The sequence below is a fragment of the Octopus bimaculoides genome, chromosome 10 (assembly GCF_046866305.1).
Source record: "Octopus bimaculoides isolate indiv1 chromosome 10, ASM4686630v1, whole genome shotgun sequence".
Taxonomy (NCBI): domain Eukaryota; kingdom Metazoa; phylum Mollusca; class Cephalopoda; order Octopoda; family Octopodidae; genus Octopus; species Octopus bimaculoides.
This window is the reverse complement of record NC_142937.1, coordinates 90,538,835-90,550,265: the sequence shown is the minus strand read 5'-3', so window position 1 is coordinate 90,550,265 and position 11,431 is coordinate 90,538,835. Positions and strand designations below refer to the sequence as shown.

The 11,431-nt window shown below is 36.0% G+C and overlaps 1 protein-coding gene across 1 annotated transcript in view; it reads right to left on the bottom strand.

The window, feature by feature from the left end:
• The window catches only part of LOC106869405 (zinc finger protein 800), a 64,520-nt gene that overhangs the window by 20,447 nt on the left and 32,642 nt on the right, over nucleotides 1-11,431 (bottom strand). The window lies entirely within an intron of this gene.

Sequence of the window (11,431 nt, the reverse complement as noted above, 5' to 3'; positions counted from 1 at the left end):
GTCAAGTAGCAAGGATATATATATAATGGTGTAACTCAGCCAATGACAGTAACATCCTTTCTTTCTTTCAGCAAGCAACTGGGGAGTTTATTCTGGACCAGCCTACACAAAATCTAGTCTGAAATATATATTTTTTTTTTCTGTCTTCTTTTCGTTTTTTCATTCTCCTCCCTCTTTCACCCCACTCCTGTTTTTCCCCCACCTCCTTTCTGATTGTGTTTGCAGTGACAAGACAAGGAAAAGTATTAAAAAAATAACAAGAAAAGAAAAGAAAAAAAATTAAAAACCTACTCTAGAAATGCAATTGTGTTGTGGAAGAGTAGCTGGCTAATTATATCTTATTTGTTTGGCACTGCCACAACAGAGACGCACAGAAATCCACGTTTTACATTTTATCTGTAGCAAACTTAAGCTGAGGAAAGCACACAAAATCTGGAGAGCAAAACAACAACAAAACGAACAGAGATCAAGAATATTTCTAAGCTCTTTTATCGGACTGTTTCTTGATAGATTAAGGAATAAAACAAGTGGAATTAGGAAAAATGGTAGATGAGGGAAGAATGAGCAAATGGAAATTTAGAAGAGAAACCATGCATAAACTAATATTGATTTCTTTGGACTAAGCACAGAACATATTCTTTTTGCAGAAGGAATGATTCTTTGAACTGACCATAAGTGTATTTATCAACTACCTGGTGTGATTTTTAAGTCAGAACATAACAGGGGTAACATTTTTTAGTTCAGTGTTGTAAGGGTTCTACCAACATGGTACTTAGCATAGGTAGAAGAACTCATAGATAATGGGGGAGGATAACATTCATGCCTTTCCTCCAAGGACAACAGCAAAGCTGAAGGGAATAAAAACTTTTATCAGAAACTAAAGCCAGGCCATGTTTTCAGGCTTACAAGGAGCTTTGTTTAACCATAATACTTTCCACATTCATCATAATTATATTCACTGTTGCATTACTGAAAACTAGGTATGTTGATAGGTAGGGGGGGAGGAGATACATGCATGCCTTTTCTTGTCTTGATTATGCACTAATTGTAAACATGTCCAGACTAAAGCAAAATGTGCTTGAAAATGAGGGAGGGTTGGCAACAAGATGAGTTTCTGACCATAGAAAAAAAAAAAATCTGTCTTAACAAATTTCATTTGACTCATGAAGATGATATGCGTGTATGTGTACATGCACACGTTGATTGGCCTTTGCAATAAAACCATGACAAGTTTTACCCTTTATTAGTACAAAATGATAAAGTAATTAAATAAATGTAACTAAGCATTTCATCTGGTGCTGTATTTAATCCTACCGCAGAGCACCAAGGATATGTGGTCTAATGCAGTTTGGGGTAGATTGATACTTCAAAACAGGAACAGGGAAAGACGGAAACTACTGAAGGATGTCATGTCAAGAGTAATCATTGAATAAATGAGTGATAGAATAAGTCAGTATGGCTTCAAGCCAGCAACTGAAACCAGTCTGAGGATTTTGTTGTGTAGGTAACCAGTAGGGATGTGCACTCTCAAAGCATAGAAGCCAGACTAAGAACAGGTTGGAAAAAGTTCAAGGAGCTATTATCTTTGCTGGTAATAAAGAGCTTCTCTCTCCAAGTTAAAGACAGATTGCATGATGTTTATGTGCAAAGTGTAATGCTACATGGTAAGTGAGGCATGGATCTTAAATGCAGAGGATTTGAAGACGAGAAAGAAGTGAGGCTAATATGCTTCACTAGATGTGAAATTTTAGTGTGCATGGACAATGGATTACAAATGGGTTCAGGGAAAATTTGGATATAAGCGGAATCAGATGTGTACGTGAGAGAAGATAACGTTGGTACAGGCATGTGATGGGTATGAGTATGACAGCTGCATAAAGTGCCAAGTACTCAAAGTAAAAAGAATCTGTGTCTGTAAAGTGGTTGATGTTAGGAAGGACATTCACTGATAGAAATCACAAACCAATATGAAATATATGAGTAAGATACTGTCCCCTGAACACACCTAACAAAGCAGCAACTTGGAATAAGAACTGACTTCCACTGTCACAGTAACTCATCCAACCTATGCCAGTATGAAAAGCAGACTTAAAATCAAGTTATGTGTGTGTGTGTGTATGTGTGCGTGCGCGCATGCATGCGTCTGTGTCCATGCCTTTGCAGAGATCGCATAAACTAAAGTCTGGCAACTAGTAGTTTGTGTTAAGTACTAAAGTAACTTACATACAAAACTAGGTTTGGTGTCAGGAAGGACATCCAACTGTAGAATATTATCTCAACAAGTTCCTTCCAATTCAGACCAACATGGAGAAAATGACATAACAAACAAAATGATATATATTACTTGGGCAAGAGTGAATCTTGTTGACCCTCCCAATTTAGCAAGGTCATGCAGTTCAGCTTGACTATCCATGAAATGGGTTTGAATAAGTATAGTACAAACTTTGCAGAATCAGAAATTAATGGCTTAGTCACGATAGGAAGAGTGGTGCCCATGACCTTTCTCAGAGCAACCCAAACTAGTGGGAGGAAGGGGAGAGGTCAACCATGTGTTGGCGAATTAGTCTGACTGCTTGCAACAGAGTAGAAATCCAAGGGTCATATAACAGTGGTCAATTAAGTCCAAGAACAGGTGTCTCCAACACCCTTGCATACAATTTCTGTCAGCCAAAATTCACTCACTAGGCTTTAGTCAACTTCAATCTTTAGTAATGGATACTTGCTCAAGGTAGAATACAGTGAGAATGAACAGTGAGATATTAAAGGTATAGTAATTTGCAGGTAAAGGTTAGATATAAAATAAACAAACTTTCTAATTATTTCATTAAGGGCAATATTGCAATTCCTTTTACATTTGAAAAGCAATGTCACAAATTTACATGAGACAAAAAATGGAATGTTGCAATGTTCAAGTTTTGTTGTTGTTTTTTTTTATCTCCCTAAGAACATTAGCAATATACATGAAACTGAAAGAACCAAAACTTGTAAGTGGGTCACTGGCTTGGTTTTCTGAGACTGTTCTTTGTTATTCTATGCTGCTTACAGAGAATTTTGGCAATGTCATAAGAAAAAAAAAAATCTAAATATATTTAAGGAATTTATTGAGACCTAAATGGCAATGAATTGAGACAAAGTGAAGCCCAATGTGCAGCCCCTTCCCAAACAAAATGTTTACGCTGACTCACCACATCGAAGAGTCCAACTAACTTTTATCACAGTCACCACCACATGGTCAGACTGGATGGCAGAACACGGACAAACTCAGCATAACAGCTACCATTCATCTCATCACTTAACCAATGAAACCGAAACATGGCACATCTAAGGTACAGCACGTCAAATGACTCATTGCAAGTATTTGATAGGAAATTTCTGTTACCTAAGTTGGACAGAGTAGAGCTAACAGGGTCAACCCAATAACATTACAAACACATAAAATAAGAAGGGATCAATATTTCATTTGTGCTGATATGTTTAATGGTCTAGGTTTAGAAATATTTTTAAAAATCAGGAAAAAGAGAAAGGGGAACTGACTTTAATGACATAATGCAAGGAGATATATCAATAAAGTAGTTATGAATGTTCTGGGCTATTACCTCTATCTTTATGTGTATATTTACACATTTGAGTCAGTTTATTTCCTATTCATTACCTGGGAGAGAGGTGTAATTAGTGGTGGAGGTGGCTGTAATGAAGATCGAGTTGCTAGATTGAGGAAATTCAGGGAATTTCAAATGCCAACAAAAAGGTTTTCCATATAAAAGGTAGGTGTATTAAGTATCATAGTAAAAGACTTGAGAATGTTTATGGGGATAAACGAGATGAACAGACTCTATTGGTTGTGGAATGTTAAAGTACATGAGAAGTGGAGTAAGAGAGAGAGAGAGAGAGAGAGAGAGAGAGAGAGAGAGAGAGAGAGAGAGAGAGAGAGAGAGACTAGTATTGAAGATACTGATATAGGCAGAAGAGGTAATTGCACTGGTGTGGACATGTGCTATGAATTGACAATGAATATTGAATGAAAAAACATTGGTATATGCTGTCAGTGAAATTCTACTCTTGACAAAGAAAGATTAAGAGAGAGACATGGAATATTCTAAGTCACAAGATGCTTGACTCACATAAGAGATGACAAGTTACGGCTGTAATAAATATACCATCATCACCAACATACTAGAATGGCTTATGAAGGTCTATACAGAATAGTAAAGCCATCACAATTCTGTGACATCTGTTGGCCTCCTATCACCATGGCTATTTTCTACAATCAGCACAACACTTGTCATTCATTCTTTATTGCATGTCCATACTAGTGTGCTTACTTTTGTATTCTTTGGTTAATGCCTCTAATACTCAGCTATTATTATATAGAACTAGTATACCCATGTTATCAAAAATGCTGACAGTTTTATTAATGATAGAAAGTGGTACATCAACACAATGGGAGAAACCATTGCTAAATGTTGGGCTGGTTTATGGGGTAACCTTGGGTTTCTCGCTCATAAGGGGTTTAGCCTTACAGCATATCTTCAGACCCCAAACACTGCTGACTTAAGACCTCTTCACGCTGTAAGGCTTAAACTCCTTATGAACGAGAAACCCAGGGTGACCCCATAAACCAGCCCCCTTTATAATATTAACTGCTCTACATCTTAGTGTGTGCTCCTCCCCCAGATTTATGTATTTCTACTAACGATACACACACACACAAATATAGGTATATATACATACATATATACATCTATATTCTTTTATTCTTTTACTTGTTTCAGTCATTTGACTGCAGCCATGCTGGAGCACAGCCCTTTTTAGTCGAACAAATCAACCCCAGGACTTATTCTTTGTAAGCTTAGTACTTATTCTATTGGTCTCTTTCTGCTGAACTGCTAAGTTACAGGGATGTAAACATACCAAGAGTGGTTGTCAAGTGATGCTGGGAGAACAAACACACAAACATATACATATATATACGGCAGGCTTCTTTCAGTTTCCATCTACCAAATCTACTCACAATGCTTTGGTCAGCCCGAGGCTATAGTAGAAGACACTTGCCCATGGTGCCATACAGTGGGACTGGACACAGAACCATATGGTTGGGAAGCAAGCTTCTTACCACACGGCCACACCTACGTCTTTTATATATAGAAAGAGATACATACATACATATATACACATTTACATATCTCTCTTTCCTTCTCTATATATGTATACAAATACATACATTAACATCTGTGTGTGTGTGTGTGTGTGTGTGTATATATATATATATATATATATATATATATATATATATATATATATACACACACACACACACACACACACACACACACACACACACACACAAAGTAAGTTGGTTCCAGTGGGATTTAAACTCAGGATGCAAGAAGCCAGAATGAATACAGCATAGGAAGCTACCCAATGCTCTAACGACTCACAATCTTGATATTGATATATGTGTTTGCACATGCGAGCGCACACACACACACACACAGAGGAAGAGAGGGGAGGGAAAGAAAGAGAGATAATAAGTAAGGCATTATTTAAAATATATATTAATCTTAAAATTTGTTGTGCTTATAGGACAATTAGTGTATGTGTGTATGCGTGTGTGTTATTAGAGAGATGAAATTACCTAAAGACTAAAAGGGAAAAAATCAATGGTTATAATTACAATTATCTTACCATCTTTTGAAAATCTATATTTTCTAAAACATAACATTTAATAGAATCTTCTGATAAGAGAGATAATTATTAGTTAACGAGACCAATTAAACGATCAGACTTCATCACCATCACTCTGTGCCCCTAGCTAACTTACTTTACGCTGTATCAGTCAATCTAGGTGTAAACAATATAGCTACCAACTCAACTGAGGGGTAGGTTAGTGTGTTAGGAAGGGCATTTAGAGAACAATCATTGATAATACCCTTTTGTTTGTTTTTTTATGGATTCAGTCATTTTGTATGAGCACAAGAAATCTCCCTCTTACTCTCTCTCTCTCTCTCTCTCTCTCTGACAGACAGACACACAAACACACACAATAATAGAGAAGGGAGAGATATATATATAGAGAGAGAGAAAGTGTACAAATAGTAAAATCTTTCCATAGCTAATCCCAATATTTCTGAATCAAATTCTGATCAAAGCACTTTGTATGGATTTACAAGCATTTAATTTTCAAAATTTTAATTATTATTATTACCAGTAGAAACATTGCCTCGAGACACTTTTCTGCCAGCCACATTACAATAATATACATTGTGTGTGTGTGTGCATAGACCAAGGATTGGACTACAAACTAATTTCAGAAGTTTCTCGTTTTCCTCTCCAACAGGTGCCCTCATGTCTGTGAAGCTTACAATATATAAATATATATATATGTAGGGTGTCCCAAAAGTCACTGATGGGTTTTAATTTTTGATAACTTCCTTAACTTTACAAATAATTGCATGAAATTTTGATCCAATATAAAGGACATAATGGAAACTAATATGCACAAGTCAAATTCTACAACACCACTACATCACATACGAAAAATGGCAGCTATTTTCTGCTTTGCATGCCCATGCTCCTTCCAAAACTTGCACCCTAACACCCTCAAGAATTTCAGACCCCACTTCTCTGGTTTCTGTATTGATGTTCCTTCAGTTGCACCAGGCTCTCCGGTTTGTTGACGTAAACCCTCTCTTTCAGGTATCCCCACAAGAAAAAATCTGGGCTAGTCAAGTCTGGGGAACCATTCAAAGTAGACTTCACACATGGTTCCAGCAAGATGGTATAACTGCTCATACCGAAAGAGAAACAATGCAGTTGCTACGGCAGTGCTTTGGAGAGAGAAGAATCTCCTGCTTCAGCAATGCCCAGATTCTCTTGTGGGGATACCTGAAAGAGAGGGCTTACGTCAACAAACCGGAGACCCTGGTGCAACTGAAGGAGAACATCATTAGAGTAATCGGAGAAGTGAGGTCTGAAACTCTTGAGGGTGTTAGGGTGCAAGTTTTGGAAGGAGCATGGGCATGCGAAGCCGAAAATGGGTGCCATTTAAACGATGTCATTTTTCATATGTGGCGTAGTGGTGTTGCAAAATTTGACTCATGCATATTAATTTCCATTATGTCCTTTATATTGTACCAAAATTTCATACATTTATTTGTAAAGTTAAGGAAGTCATTAAAAACTGAAATACATCAGTGCCTTTTGGGACACCCTGTGTATATATATATATATAATAATATTAGGGACAAAATCCAAAATTACAGGTAAAAACTCAATTAAAATCAATTTATAAAAAATTAAAATTAAATTGAGCTTTATAGATAAAATATATAGTTTTAGGGAAAATAACCAAGTTTCAAGAACTCATCGATGAAAATCCACTATCACATATAGAAAAATTAATAATTAAAAGCACAATAAATGAGTATAATATAAAGTAAATTAAATATCATAATATAAATATAATATGTGCTTTTAATTATTAATTTTTCTATATGTGATAGTGGAATTTCATCGATGAGTTCTTGAAACTTGGTTATTTTCCCTAAAACTATACATATATATAAAAAAGTTGAAATTTGGAGAAAAACTAAAGGCAAAGACAGGTGTGTGAACAACAAGCAAAGTGTATTAGCTTGATGCTCAGGAAGATGAAAAAATCTTTTATATTTTGAGCCTACGCTCTTCAACAGAAAGGAATAAGAGAAAATAATGAGAGAGAGAATGAACAAAACTTATAGATTTCAGCGGTCGAGTCTAATATATATATATATATACCTACATTATACATACAAGAAAAAGTGGTCAGAAGATCTGTATTTTCAGTTATATATATAAATACTAGCAAGCTAGCATCACTATCGTGGCTGTTTATCTTCATTCTCATTGTCATTGTTGTTTATATGGTGGTGAAATTGAGGAAATGGTAGAATTGTTGGAGCATTGAACTAACTGTCCTGCTGTGTTTGTTCTGGCTTTTTATATTTGATTTCAAATCCCGAGGTCAATTTTGTCTTTCATCTCTCCAGGGCTGATAAACTAATAGTCAAAATATTGGAATCAATATTATTGATTAACCGCTTCCTAAAATTTATGGCTTTGTACCAATGTTAGAAACAATTACTTAATGTCTTGCACCTACTTTTCTATCCTAGTTTGAGCAATGTAAGGTTTAACCCACTCAACCATGAAATAAGCTAACCAATGAGGGTGTCTCTATACAATTGCCTGTCTTGTTAGAAACAGGAGCTAAAATTCCTTCAAATCGCAACTTGTCACATAAAATAAAGAAGAGTACATTGGATCTATAATCCAAGATACACCGAATCTAAAAATATTTTTAGGCTACGTAACTGTTGGTTATAGTTTTAGGTAAGAATTCAAATCCCCAATTCTATCTCACTATTATCATTAATATTTTCTCACATCGGCAGTTTTTGCAGTTTCGCAGTGTGCCTGCCCTTCCCACCCCCACCACCTGTCCCGGAAATCCCTATTCTCTGACCTCTATCTGATGTCTCTCCCATGAACACCTCCAAAGAAATCAAGACGAGCCAGTGAAGGAGTTCATTGTGCAAGAAATGGTAACCAAATCTCCTTCAAATTGCACACTTTAGTAAAAAATAAGGTCACATTGGACAATGTAGTCCTTGATATACAAAAAGACAGGATGGTCACAATAAAAATATCTTTGATCGTAAGTCTGCTAGACCCGGGGCTAAACAACAACAAATATGAGGTAAGAACTTCTTTTATCAGCCATGTAAAGTGAAGTAAATGGTGTTCTACTCAATGACACCAGTCAGTAGTTAATGCTTTAATCTCACATGCATCAAGTCTCCAATATTACCTTGATTAACACACACACACACACACACACTTCAAATTATCTAAATTTAATGATGAAAAGCTGACCTAATACCTCAACAGATATTTGGATGCAATTTATAAAATAGGATAAGTTTGTGTGCTGAGAGCAGAGTTGAATTCCAATGTGTCAAGGAAGGCTCTTCTTTGAAGCTCAGAATTAGCCATTGTAAGTATTCTCAAAGCACACAATCTTACAAATTATATCAACTATTTCTGTTGACACAGACTGACACTAGTTTTGCTCAGACTCTTGATGTTTTTCTTTGGTTATTTTTAATTCAGTGGTTCCCAAACTGACAAATATCACAGCCAGACACAGACACACAAGAATTAATGCCAACTACCACCACTACTACCATTTTAATGAAAAAGGCAAAATACAACTAGCATCTTTATAATTCTTTCTTCACCACATTGTTGGACAAGTTTAAAAAATTGGAAGTACTGTACATGTAGATTAAGTGGAAGTAAAATGCACATAGAAATATAACCTACGATAATGTTATGTTCATTGACAAAGCTCATCGATTCTAGAGTGAATGCTTGTCAAGGCAAGGCATGTCATCTTCTGCCTGTAGACAACTTCTGTATTTCATTATATACTTGCTAAAGCAGAAAAGCCTGTTTCACACAAAAATGTTGAACCAAATGGAAGCCAGATTTGTATTGCCTTCTTTGAACAATTCGGGTACTGTTGAGTAGATATGAATTTAGTCCAAAAGGTTTAAAAATTTAAACAGCTGAAACAACATTTTCCAAGTAGCATGAGCTGATATATCAATTTCTTCTCTTAACTAAAAAGTTTAACCAAATTAACCACACACATTATACACGAATAGGCTTTGCATGTTGTGCATGCATAACACCAAAAATAAGTGAACTCAATAACTATAGAAAGAGTAACTGAAAAGTACAAGGTCATTACATTTACTGTCAGTTCCCTCTTTCATTACCTCAGATTACAACCTCTCTGTCTCTCTATTTTTTTTAATGGTTTCATTCACTGACACGCAGGTATGCTGGGCAGCTGCCTTCAAGTGTTTAATTAATTATTATCATCCCCAGTACTTGTTTTAGCCAACCCAATTTACCCCGTGGCTTGCTCACGGGACACAAAGGGACACAAAGAGAACATGTAGAACAGCCTTCTAGTTTTTTGTCCAAATTCCACTTGTATGAATATTGATCACTTGAGACCACAATAGAAGACACATCAAGTGCTACACATTGAAATTGAACACGGAACCATGAGGTTATAAAACAAACATCTTAATCACAGCCATGTATAATATCTATCCATAGATTAGCTATCACTTATGATATAATAACTGGTACCGTGCTTTCATTAGTTGTAGGTGCCTCTGTAGTTGCAAGCAGATATATATATAGATGCTTGCTCAGCACTCTCATACTTAATCTAGGAGAATATTGAGGATAAGACAGCTGGAAGGAGAGGTAGCTGCACCAGTATTAGGCTGCTACACATTTTCAGTTGATTAGACAGGAGCAATGTGAAATAAAGACCCTTACAAGGACACACTGCAACATCAGTTCAGGAATCAAACCTACAAACTTATGGTCATAAGCCCAACACTCTAACCACAAGGCTACGTGCCTTCATACATATATCATCATTGTTTTAGCATCCACTTGTCTTTGCTTGCAGGAGATAGACAGAGTTTACTGAGGTAGATTTTCTGTAGCCAAATGCCCTCCTTCTTGCTAACTCAATTTTTTCCAAGCTAGGTAATATTTTTCAATGTTTTCACAAAATACTGGAAATGAATGACACAGCTTGTATGTCCATGACACTCATTTACAACAATCATGCAATGCCAAGACAAGGAGACACAAACATACACACACATATATACAATGGGGCTTCTTTCAGTTTCCACGTACCAAGTCTACTCATAAGGCTTTGGTCAGTGGGGACCATAACAGAAGATACTTGGCTAAGGTGCCAAACAGTGGGACTAAACCATGTGACTGGAAAGCGTACTTCTTAACCACATAGCCACTTAATATTTTTTGCATGGGTTTACTTGTTATAGTTACCAGTTAACTGTAAAGAAGGACAGAGCTTATTCAGGTAAGCTGGTGCAAGCAGAATTAAGAGCTTTGCTGACAGACACAACACAATGGCTATAGAAGTAAAAACACTTGTGATTAGTAATCCAATAAACGATCCTTGAAAGCACTGTGCCTCATTATTACTACATTTGACTTGTAAACTGGTGGTTAGAGGGAAAATATGGACAGGAAAAAAAATGTTCCACAAGGAAGTTGCTGGTTCAGTAGCAAAGCTAGTTTTGCCAGAAAATATAAAACGGACAGAAGTAAATGGCAATGTATAAAGAAGATATACATGAATTCTTCATATTAACTGGAACTATTCCAAACAGATAAAAGTTGCATGAAAATAAAGATTAATTTTTAAAATCACACTCACACATTATACATTACACACGCACACTCTCACACACATTTACGTATAAAATAACAAAAACATTTCTTTTTTAATTCTGGAAAATTGCAAGAAAAGATTAGATGGAATATATAT